The sequence below is a fragment of the Haemaphysalis longicornis genome, unplaced genomic scaffold (assembly GCF_048455015.1).
Source record: "Haemaphysalis longicornis isolate Haplotype H1 unplaced genomic scaffold, Haemaphysalis longicornis Haplotype H1 scaffold_91, whole genome shotgun sequence".
In the NCBI taxonomy this organism is placed as follows: Eukaryota; Metazoa; Arthropoda; class Arachnida; order Ixodida; family Ixodidae; genus Haemaphysalis; species Haemaphysalis longicornis.
In genome coordinates, this window is record NW_027526462.1 from 346,829 (window position 1) to 359,581 (window position 12,753).

The window sequence follows — 12,753 nt, forward strand, 5'->3', positions numbered from 1 at the left end:
TTGAGGCGTGCATTGTGCAAGTTGTCTTTCCTGCAGTGCGTTTACGTGTAACGATAGATGACACCGGGGAGGCATAGAAAGCTTGGCTTGGCTTTAAACGTAGTGTTAGTTCATCATGATCAGTCTATCTACGCCTACTGCAGGGCCACGGCCTCTCCCATAGATCTCCAATTACCCGCTCCCATAGATCTCCAATTACCCGCTCCTGTGCTTGCTAACTGCGACCAATTTATCCCCCCCAAACTTATTGATCTCATCTGTCCATCTATCTTTCTGGTAGTGTTAGTTACATTATACCGAAGGTGCCCGCAACAAACCGGAACACTTACTTTTTGACGTCGTCCCTGCTGGCGCGGCGACTTTAAATTGCATTGAAGGCCTGTTTGAAGTGCATGGTTCCTTAATATCGCCCATCTCTTCGGTCATGGGCATAACCGAGGACATTTCGTCCGCATCACGTGACCGACACGCAGCCCTTCATTGCATATTCGTCGCTGCAAGTACCGAAAGGCCAGAAATTTTTGACAAATACACCAGCAATGTTCTCGGAAGTTGTGTTTGCCCTTTGTTTTGTTTCGTTTTTTGCTACGAATCAAAGCAATTAAGAAGAAGCATAGCTCGGAGCAGACACAGTCGGCCCACTGCCGTATCACGAGACAGTTGTCGAATTATGGACGGACACATTGTTCCGACAGCTCCTTTGCTCAACGTCGTGTGCGGTACAATCGCCGCGTGCAAAACCACCACGAGCGACCACGTGGCGCGCGGACAAAGGGACAACAGTGCTCGGAGAAAGGGAGCCAAGATCACGTCCGACACGCCAGTCGAAGCGGAGGTGGCAGCAGCAAGAAAAGCGAGCAAAAGCGCAAGGTGGAACGTTGAAAGCGAGAACGGGACATTTCTCCTCGCGGAGCAACCCTTTCCCGGCCTCTCTCTTCGCGTTCGCGCCTCAGCCTCCGGTCAAGGAAAAGAGGGCGAGGGTGAGACAGGTGTAGTGCTCCCCTCACCCTCTTCGTCCTCATCCTCTCTACCGCTTCTCTTCGCCGCCCCAGGCTGGGGAAAGGTGCGGCGTCGGTTTTGCTTCTCCCACCGTCGTCTGCCTTGCGGATTGCAGACGTCGCCGAACGCGCCAGTGAAAGCGGCCCGTTGACGGCACTTCGCGCTCAGTTTCTGTTTCGGCCGTGCCCCAATCGGTTCGTCCGGAGCTTGACATTTTTTTTCCCGCACCCCGCCCACTTACCCGTTCGAACGGAAGGGTATAAGCCCGTGCAAATAGAAAGTCTCGTTCACTTGCCGATCGCTGAGTGGTGCGCGGTGTAGGACATCCGAGTTCTTCCGACGGAGACCTTCTTCTTGTGTGACTTTTACCGGTTGATCTTCGTGGACGCTGTCTGTGAAGAGACTGGAAAGAGTCACTTTTATTCGTTTGTGTGCGAACCCTGGTGCGTCTGGCCTTTTTGTCGTCTGCGTGGGATACGGACTTGACTGCGCCCTCTTCCTATTCCGGAGCTTTTTGTCGTCTGCTCATCTGAGACGTCTCATCCCGTCCGGTGCTACCGTCTCTTGAAGATCAGGTAAATTTACGTTTTTTGAAATGTTTCTCCCTAGTCTTCGGTTCCTGCAACTGGCCCTGACTGAGTTCTCAGTACCTTGCAAACCCTTCGATATTTTCTGGTTCTCAAATGGGCACCTTGTTTTTTCGAGCCCAGGTGTGCGACATTTGTGGCACAGATGAAAATTGCGTACGCTAAAGAACACTCTAGTAAAAGTGGCAGTTTGTGTTCTGTGGCCTGCGGGAAATTTTCCGATTCATTCATTCCTTTTCAGAACAGTTTGAAATATTACACTATAAAGCACCTGTGCTTCAGAAAATAAACACTGTAGGAACATAAGCAATTATACTCAAGAGAGCTGCAGCACCTCGGCATAATTTTGACTTCAAGAAAGAAGACACAGTCCTGAAAATTTTTTAAGCAAAAAAAACTTTTGAGTACCTAATCATCATGATCAACCTAATTTTAATGCTTGCTATTTTTCGCACATTTCATTCACAGATTTTTCTTAAACTACGTGTTAGGCTCAGGGACCCTACGAGAACCGTTTTATAAAAAAGGCTACGTTGGGTTCTTCTAACTGAGCAAAATACTAACTGAGCAAAATAACCATGCAGAAGCCTACGGGTCTTTTGTCTAATCAGCCGTCCAAAGTTGCTCTTCTCTGCGCACAGTTACGTATGACGGCTTCTACCTCTCTGGAACCTTCCAGCACCACCTCTTCAGAATGATACCGTGCAGAAAGCGAAATTCCACTGGCAATGGTAATTTCGTGAGGGAACTTTGCAGAACACGGAATAACTTTCGAGCATTTCCTAGCAAAAGTAGTAGGATCTCCCTAAAATCTGGATGCGGTTGTTCTTCTCAAACATTTCACAGACGGTCTCCCCTGTTAAGAGGGATACTGAAATATCTAGGTGTAGACGGCGGTTAATTTTAACTCCTCTCAACGCAACCGGACTTTTTTTAGCTTGCCGTTCCAAGGCGGCTATTCCATTAGTCCACCTCTATCGGGCGGAATAAACAAATACAGTTGAAACCCGACCTAACGAAGTCACGAAGAAGCGCGAATTATTTCGTTAAACCCAGAACTTCGTAAAATAGGGACTGCCGTTTTGCAAGCAGTAAATTCATAAATTTGACGTCTAAAGGCGCATACCTACGATGGTATCGAAATTGCGGCGGCCAGGGTGCTCGCTGCCGGTAATTTAGCGATGCGCTGAAAGTCCGCGGTGCAAATAGCAATAATACAGAGCTAGGGGTTCTAGGGGAACGAATTTATTTCCTGGCCAAAAAGCGTGTGGTTTTCACCTCTGTGCGTTTCGTTAGCATTGGTCGGACAGACTTTTCGTTGCACGCAAGCCCGGTCAACACATCTCGGTTCCTTGCTGAGGCCCGGCCAGGCATCTCAGCCAGTCTAGAGCGTCCATCACCTAGCCTGGAGTGAACAGAGGAGCTTCAGAAGTTTCTGGGGCGTCCGCAACCAGCGACACCCCTCTTGCGCCGGAAACTAATTGTACGATTTCTTCATCGTTCGTACTCCGCGCCGAGTCGGCGTCTGCGTCTGCATCGGCGCTCAATAGTCGTGGAAGCTCAGATGTTCGAGGCGTTCTGACTAAACACATTCGAATTTGCTACCTTTTAATATGTCTGTTGCTCGAAATACTTCGTTAAATCGGGAGTGGCGGGGTATCTATTTCGTTTGCTCGGGTTCATAAAAGTGTTGAGACGTATAGGCACCTGCGGAGGAATCTGTACCTGTACGTTGCATCGGGAAATTCGTAAAATCAGGTTTCGTTAGATCCAGTTTTGACTGTATACAGACAAAGATCGGGTTGATCTTCGTGGACGCTGTCTGTGAAGAGACTGGAAAGAGTCACTTTTCCTTATTCTAATTCAGGCCTTATTTAAATTCTAACCATATTATTTAAAACCCTGAAATCAAACCATAGGCACGGGTTGAATTCTGAGTCAGTTTCTTCAAACATAAAATGACAGAATGTTTACCATAAGCTATCGGAAATGCTATTCCTGCAATGATGTACGTTATGATAACAAACAGCTGTTGAATTCGCACAATCTTCTTTTTTTTTTCAAATAACACCTTTAAATCGACGGAGTTGGTAGCTAAAAGCTTTCTCTTTTTTTCAATCGATCGTAGGAGGTGACAGATATGGCCAACGACGGCACGGCACCCCTAAAATTGCCGATCCTAGCTTTCCGAAATTTCCAGCACCTAAAATTTATTTTAGAATCCGAGGGACGAACTCACAAATTTTTGTTTCTGATTTGGATGTTTGTTGGCAAAAGCTTTCCTTCGTCTCTGATGCGGACACACAGAAAGGCTTCGTTTCTCCTATGTGAGGTATTTCCTACACCATGGGTGATATCTTCTACAGCTAAACATTCTGCTTAAATGATTAAACTCCAAAAGTCCGCCATTTCAGTTGCACTTTACTGCGATCGTGTGAGATTCCGGGGAGCATTTAAATAACTTGGCGAATCATTTCAAGAACCACGCGACCAGTACCTTTATCTAATGCCGCGGTGGGTACGACCGAACCCCCGTAAATGATATACCCAACCACTAATGAATGACCCCAATTTGTTCGGAACGTGAGCCTATAATTTCGGTCAACCCGTCTCAGTGGTATACCGTTTGCTCGCTTTATAAGCGCATTGGCTACCTGTCGCTCCTTGACCTAAGTACGGTTGGCGTTGTGTACGAGGGACGTAAGGCCCCGTTGAAGACTTCTGAAGGAGAGAGGCGTGCGCGTTGAGCCGAGCATCAAGTTTAAGAGGGAGAGGGAACAGGCACTCGCGCATTCCTAAAGATCGGTCAGTGGATCTTCAATGACTTCTTTTTTTTTTTTTGCCGGAGATTTCTTAGGGCGGCTCGTCAGAAAAAATAAAGCATTTCCTCATAGACCGGTTGGTCGATCGAAAATCCCTGCTAAGATTTCTGGACACGCGTCGCGTGCGTGTAACAGAGCTTTTATTGCGTCGAAACGGTTACGTGAAAATCCCGAAGAAGGAACTGTCCTAGACAGCACAATACACTTATCGATCATGAATAAAGAGTGTCGCATATTGGTATACATTAAGAGCGTTCGTATATGCGTTTACGTAGTGCTCAAAAAATCGTAGCATGAGTTCATTCTTTGTTTCCGAAATAGGGCTTTGAAGGATTGCCGCGCACTTTTGACGCAGCTTATATATCCTAAAGCTTTCGCGCTTCTCTCAACGTTCTTTGGGAAGGGATGGCAAAGTTTTATTTTTGGAGGACCCATGAGATTTGTTTAGCAGAAGTAAGCTTCAATGAAAGGAAGGAGAGCGAGGCCATACTGAGAAAAATGCTCAGGCCAGCCACTCTGTTGAAAGGAAAAAAAGGGAAGAAACAGTGAAGCGAAGGGGTATGACTCTGAGGGAAAACGTATGAGTGTAGAGAGTGCCCACATTTCAAGTCTATTCCTTGTAAAGGAACACCTTACAGGCGAAATATAGCTGGCATTCCGATGCCGAAGCTGCATCGCAGGCCAAGTCGTTAGGGCATATCATCGTGACACTGCAACAGTACGGACCGGCGATATTTATATTTTTCGGGACATTTTATAACTTTACGCCTGCTACAATAATTGCTAGAAGGGGCTTCACAATCCCCAACACTTGCGCAGACTGAGTTGCTTGTGTTACAACTTCACTTCTCAGGCTGCTGTAGCTGACGCATATTTCAGCAAGCAATCATTTGAAAATCGATAGGCTTGTTCGATTTATTTAGTGTAACTTTTTTTTGCTACGGCGGTGTTTTGGTACATAAGCAATTTCAAGCGCAGGGACTGCAGCGGATAACACTCTATGTTAATCCATACAACACTGGTGATGAAAATAATTCTCTTTTTTACACTGGGGATTACTACAAGGAGTCCGAATTCACTCCAGTATACAGTTTTCAAGCCAAGCTTTAGTGTCGTCACTAATGCCGTTGTGCGCCAATACGCCCTACAGGAAAGCCAACTTTCTCTTACGATGATCATGAATGATCGTGAGTGAAGGGAAAGGAAAAAAAAAACGCTTCCCGGGGCCGGAATCAAACCTGCGTCCCCGCGTTATGAAACCGGCGTATATGCGATGGCTGCATTCCGATATGGTCGGAGCGAACGCCAAGCAGCCGGCCCTGATTCGCGCCGTACACCCCAAACCCAAACCTTAGGCCTACTGAGTGCACACCCTAGAGTTGTTGTTGTTGTTGTTGATGATGATGATGGTGGTGGTGGTGGTGATGATGATGATGGTACTCTCAAAGCTTTTTTACGTACCCACAAGGGGGGATTGGCCGGGGCTAACTCAATTGCTGAAATTCGTGAGGACCTCAAAATACTAATTTATTATCGGAAAGACCGAGGCCGTAAAATGAAGCTTCGTTATGATTAAAAGCCGGATTACCCATTAGTTCTTACCCTTCAGCATTTCAAGCGAGCTGACGCAGAAAAAAAAGCTTGAATACAATTATTTATATCCCTTTTTGCGTTGTGGGTATTCTAGAAAAGGTTGCGTACTTCAAGAGTAGCACACACTCACAGTGGGGGATCGGCTAACCAAAGAGTTCATAACGAGAAAGCTTCGCGTTCAACCATCGTCGTCGTGAGACGGAGGAGTGCATAATTTTTTTCCCAGGTACTAATCCCGTCAAGACAGTAAGTAAGCCTCCTGGTCCGCTCACTCACAAGGAACGGAGCAGTATATTGACGCTAGTCTATATACGTCTCTACTGGTTAAGAAATGACAGCTAGCTTCTCACCGCAAACAAGCGCCCACGAATCAGCACTTTGGTGGTTTGCACTTACGTGGCATCTAAAAATATCCGCTGGCTGCCAGGGTCTCGCAAAAACGGACAGTTGCAAACCAGTTGGCAGCGAGCGAAGAACTGCCTTACGTTCTTCCGACGTCGGGTTACAACACGCCCACAGATCTCCCACAATCACTACACCCTGCTCCGGAGCATCATAGCTTGATGCTGCAGGAAGCGTCTTTTGTTTCCCGTTTGCCCAATCGTTTAATTTACTATGTCGCCGAGATCACATCAACGGCTATACAGCGCTGGGCTTGTTGCAGGTGTTGTGAAGTCAAAAACCACTTGACTGCTTACGACAGGTAGCGTCGCCATTCTCTTCAAATTGCGTCACCGCGCCGGCAGGGAGGCATTCGAAACGCTCCATTGTGCGTCCCCGTTAATGGTGCTAACGACGCCTGCAGCCGCTCGCCTCCCGTAAATGTTGGCGCAGTTCAACGAACGGTGTTTTGGCGGACGGACGGAACGTTGGCAACGGTGGCCAGAAACGACAACCGCTGAAGGATACCCAAGAAGGTCGAGCTGTCCTCCAACAGAAGTCTTTTTTCTTCGCGCCTTGTTTTGCAGGCTTTCTAAGCGCGGTGAGGATAAGGTTTGGGTTTGTCCCTTATCTAACCGACAAGTTTTAGAAGGGGTCCTTTTAAACAAGCTCCCAGGAACTTTCAACATTGGTATTATGGCTGCTTTGTTTTGCTGGAATGCTCGCTGTTGAAACATTAAGCCCGGAAAGAGACGTTCGCGGAAGTGAGCATAGAAAAGCGCAGAAATCTTGATGCCATTCTTAATTAGATAGTTTGTAATGTGTGCAATAGGAAACGAAAACAAAGTTATCTGTTTTGATAGTCCAGAACAAAAGTAGGTGGTATCAGAAGTTCTTGTCCTTTTTCCACGAGCGAACGGAAGTGCAACTGCAAGAAAGAGTCTCAGTTATGAAGTCAATGGGCGTGCGCGTGTGCGTGTTCTTGCGTACGTAAGTGTGTGTGCGTGTGTGTGTGTGTGAGTGAGTGAGAGAGAGAGAGCGAGTGAGAGGGAGGGAGAGAGAGGGATGGTAACCAGACGTCATATGTTTTCATCAGAGTACTTGTCGACACTTCACATTTGCACAGAAGGGTCGTATGCTTTCCTGGTTGACACTGAAATTCTGGTGAAGAATGTCACTATTTGACCCAGGCTGTGTGAATATATGTCCATGCCTACTAAATCCGACGAAGTACAGACGCTCTGGTAATGGTCATTCTTGGTCATCGCATGTTCTTGAGCCCGCTTTCATCCCGAGGGTTCGCTACGTTTGAGGCCGGCGCCGCGCATTTCAGGCAGTTAGCTTTGTGGGCTTCCTTGAGCTGTACGACCACCATGACAGCTGTCTCAATAAACCATTCACTCGTTGCAACAAGACCGGCAACTTCTTGGTCTTTTGTTGCACGCTAACAGTAAAACGAATTCTTGCACGCACGTCGGCTCGTGCTGCAAAGTTGCATACATGCCCTACTGTGTCCTGACATTACAGGAATTGTTTGATTTTTCATTCGCGACTCAGTTTCTTTTAAAACGGTCTCCGCTGAAAAGCCATCCCCGACGGCATGTCTTCAAGTGATTAATTCGCATGTGTCTGACGTCTGCTTAGCTCTTTTTTATTTACCTGGCCTTGAACTCACTTCATCTACTGCTAAATATCGATGCATGCAATTGAACGGCTCTTAAAGAAATAAGACAAAGTGCAAATGCATAACAGGGCAGCGAATTTTATCGTTATTCAAAGAACCCATCGCATGCGGGCAAGAAACCGAGTCGCGCATGAACGATAACTCGTGCCTTGCCCGGCTTCCCTATGTCCTCTTTCGTCGGCAACGACATGCCACTTTTTTGCATCTTCTCTATTTCTGAGTTTTACGTTGTTCATCTTGCTTGACGTCAGTGGCGGTCAGCGCTAAAGCCTTGCACGCGTAAAAGGTAACACGTTGCCTTGAACGCTGTTTAATATTCGTGGTCGTAAACTGCACAGTGCCTTGTTATTGACAGCGATGGCTTCGACAGTTGTAAAGGCGCCCCTTCGATGTTTACAGCCGCTTTGAGTAACGTTGCCTTGAATTCGATGCGATGTTTAAATGCGATTCCGCGGCCCCCACCCATCAAGGAGAGCCTGTGCTTCTCGCTTTACGAGGACGATGTTTATTACTCTATTAGTGGCGCTGGTAGTGCAAAGTAGGCATTTTCGCTTTCTCGGCGTATTTGAGCTCCTTAAAAGGTCGTAAATTGCATTTTCCTTCTTCTTAGACGAGTGAGTTCCATCTGCCCGGCCTTCATTAGCAAGTGCTCCTCGCCTAATGAAAGCCACCAGGCCTGCCATCGAGATATGCGGAGCAACTGCGTGGGTGATTGGAATCGGCAATCTGTGACACAAATTTACAGACTTGGGTGCGAGAAGTCTAAAATCAGGCTTGCGGACTTTGCTCGATTCGAAAACACATCTTTCAAACACAGCACGATACCAGAAAAAAGAAATCTGGAATTTGTTGACGCCATTCAAACCCACGGTAAAACATTATCGGTTACCAAGCGACGAAGGAAACACGGACGTATAAGAGCTAACTTTGTCAAGTCTTTCTCAAATCAACCCTGTGTGTATCGATGCTACAAACGTTGATATGCAAATGCTGATACTGCAGAAAAAATAGGGAGCGACTGATTCAGACCTGAAACAAAATAAGTACTCCAAAATGTAAACAAAACGAAATTTAAGATACAACGTTGTTTTTTAACGTAAAAACATCACTTATGATTTCTTGTTCATTTTTTATCTTGTTTTTTCGGCAAGTTGGCGGGGGCGACGCTTTGATTACAAGAAATGGAATTCATAGCATTAACGCTTCAGGTCATAAACAAGAACCCGCGCTACTTTTATAAAATAAAATAAGCGTTTGCAATTTTATGTCCAATGGGGAAACCTCTCGCAATTGTATGTCCAAGTGGCTTTAGGTACTTTCATTAAGTAAAATGAGCCATTGTAAATTTTATGTGATATTGTGGAAACCTAGTGCAATGCTAGGTCCAGGTGCCCTTATGATTTATTTTCCATTATGGTATGAGTATAAAAAACTCTGCTAACTGCTCCGTCACAGTTATTGCGTTCTTGGAACAGTCGGCAGACGTGATTTCTTTAAATCACGTGTGCAACACTCTCTTCAAGTTTTATTTTCATCTTAAATGCTTGCAGAACGCAGTCACCCAACATACCTGGTACTTACATTACGGGGTCACAAAGTGCCTCAGCCAAAAATTACTGCTCTGTGCCCACCACCAGATAACTTGGAAACTCGCTCAAAAGATTTTTTTCTCTTTCCCGGTGTTGACGTTCTCTGACGGCTCGAATTACGTCACTAAGGCGATGTAGCGGCTGTTGGCCGGTTTTCCTTCAGATGCAGCAATGAACGCTTTTCGATAGCAACTTAAAAAAAAGCAACTGAAACAAAGCAGAAATGGAAGGCGTATCTGGTGCGACGAGCAAATCACACAGTGTCGGTCCGTGCTGGCGATAACTGTAGCATTCGCAGTGGTTCCAGACGCGAAGGAAAGAGTGAAAGCGCTTATCGAAAGTGTTGCAGGGTCTCTTCAAAGTCTGAGAGCGCGGCATTGTACAGGGTTGCATTGGTTAGTGCCCGGTCAACCCATACATGCAACACACACGAAGGATAGCTCAGTCTGGTTTAAAGTGATTAACATCCTTGACGCTTCTGGGTAGCCCTTCCTTGCAGCCCTTATTTTCAAATTGCTACCTGCGGTAGCGCCTATAGATGCGCGGTTTTATTTCGACTGTAAGTGGAGAACATTGCCTCTTCATTCACGCACTCAATAAATAAAACGCTGTTCGCTCACAAGAATTGGTTCCCCAGCGTTATAAGTAACAAATTTACACCGATCAATCTCCCGGCGTAACAAAAACCCCGGACTCTAAAAAACCCACAGGGGTAGAGCGCAAGGAGGGCAGGACACCGCTATTGGCGACTAGGCTTATTCCCACGTGAAGGGTGCATGTAATCCGAGGAAGAAGCCACAACGAAATGAAGAACAAAGGAATAACAAAAGGAAGAACACCAAATGCCACGCACAAAAATCGATAGGCGCATCAAGGAAAGCACTTCCTTAGCTAGGCCTTCAAAACGACAATGGATGCCTCTGGTTGCGGTTCTGGAGAATAACTTTTTTTTTTGCCATCAACCTACTAATTATAAGTGTCGCCAAAGGAAGTGCGCCGGTTGGTCGGTTTTCCGTGAGTTTTTCCCCACAATTAGCAGAATGCCTACCGAGAGACGAGCCTAGACGAACAGGAAGAACAGTACCTGGATGCAGTGATGAGATAAGTCATTCGGATATTAAGAAAGGAGTATAAAATCTCGAAACAGCAATGGCGGGAGGAACATGGGAGAGGCCTTCATCCCGCTGTGGACACAAACATGATGATGGTGATGGTGATGATGATGACGATTACGAAAGGAACAGCTTGTCTTCATCGAGGGCACTTTGTATTCGCGCGCGTGCTTGAAGGGAAAATGTTCGGCTTAGCACTGTAGCAAAAGCAAAATAAAATCAACGATTGACGTGTACGTTTGTTAGAACACGACGCAAACTACACCCCTTCTTCCCTTCCCCACAATCAAGAAGTCAACGTAATAAAAAAACTGCACCTGCCAAAAGCGCTTCGACCCTCAGTTAACAAGAAAGAGCCACGCCATGGCTACAGTTGGGGCTTACAGCAAGCGTTACTTCCGTATGTCTTAATCGCGGCCTCAAGGGAGCTATTCACCATCCGTTTATCCAGCGTCAGAAAGCCAAGCGCGGCCTTGAACGTCTGTCGGCGCTGAAGCGGCAACACGGCCTGGAACGAGTGCAGTGCAACACGCAAGAGAATTCGCGCCCAGCTGGCATTAAGAGAGCTGCGTGGACGGTAATTCCCCTGCTCAAACCAGTTCGGACGATCATAAATCGGGGCGGCTGCTTTCTAATGGCCACCGTTAAGATTATTCTCAGCTCCATCGGAGGCTTTACTGCTCTCCTTTTATTTCTTAAGTCTCTTGAAGGAACGCCGACAGCATTTTGTTTTTTCCCCTCAGATGAAATATTTCCTTAAAAAATCGCGTGGTTTATTAAAGGAAGAGCAAGCACCGAAGTTACTGCCTCCTCGTAATCATCTACATGTGGAAGAAATGAGTAAAACAAGGGGAATGTGCTATGAACTAGCCCCTGGCACTGACTTCACTTCCCGATAGAATAAATAACATTGATAATTTCCTTCAACAAACGGCACGGTCTGTTCAAGAAAGCGCAAAGGTCAAAGTTCTTGTCCGTGAGCATCATTGACAGGCGGAAAAAACTAAAAAAAAAACACAAAAAAATTGCGGTGAACCAGTTTCCGGCACTGGGACTTCGCTCCCCGAAGGAATGACTAAAATTTATGATTTCCTTCAACAGACGAGACGGTCTAATTACGCAAGCGAAAAGTCAAGGAGAAGGAGGAGCAGGAGGAGAAAAACGAACGAAAAGGCCAAGAGGTTATCTAACCTTGGAGCCCAGATGGCTACTCGACACTGGGGAAGGGGTGTGCACGGGATGAAAACTTCGCAGAAGGCAAAAAAAAAAAAAGACTTTCTGCGTTTCAAAAAGGACACACGCTTGGATGAAAAACTATAGTGGCCACAAAGGGACTAAAGTGTGTGCGCGGCCCCGCTCCTATTCCCTCTTTTTCGCTTGCAAAAGTAAGAGTTATTGCCCGTGAGTGTCATGTACAGGCAGAAAACCATTTTTAAAAACACGCCAAAATTGCGGTGAACCAGATCCTGGAACGTAGACTTCACTCCCCGGAGGAATGCACAAAATCTATGATTTTCTCCAACAAATCCATGGTCCATTAAAGCAAGCGTGAAAGTCAAACTTATTTCCCCGTGAGAATCATGTACAGGCGGAAGAAATGTTTAAAAAGCGCGCAAAAAAGTGCGGTGAACAAGTTCATGGCACTCTCACAGACTTCGCTCCCCGGAGGAATAAAGACAATCTATGATTTCCTTCAACACACCACACGGGCTATTATAGCAGGCGCAAAAGTCAACATTGTGGCACGTGAGAATCAGGTACAGGTGGAAGAAAGGTTGAAAAACAGGCAAAAATACCTTGAACTACCTCGATGCACTGAGACTTCGCTCCCCGGAGGAATAAAGACAATTTATGATTCCCTTCAACAGACGATACGGTCTAATTAAGCAAGCGCAAAACTCAACGTTAGTAGTGCCCCGTCAGAATCATCTACACACGCAAGACATAGGATAAACACAGGGGAAGAATGCTATGAACCAGTTCCTG

General features: G+C 46.3%; 1 protein-coding gene across 1 annotated transcript in view; it reads left to right on the forward strand.

Annotated features, from left to right (window-relative positions):
- Nucleotides 1-1,289: 1,289 nt before the first annotated feature.
- The window catches only part of LOC144154781 (prestin-like), a 247,426-nt gene continuing 235,962 nt past the window's right edge, over nucleotides 1,290-12,753 (forward strand). Inside the window, exon 1 of the mRNA XM_077685884.1 lies at nucleotides 1,290-1,574. The gene's annotated coding sequence lies outside the window, so the exon portion shown is untranslated. The remainder of the gene's footprint in view (nucleotides 1,575-12,753) is intronic.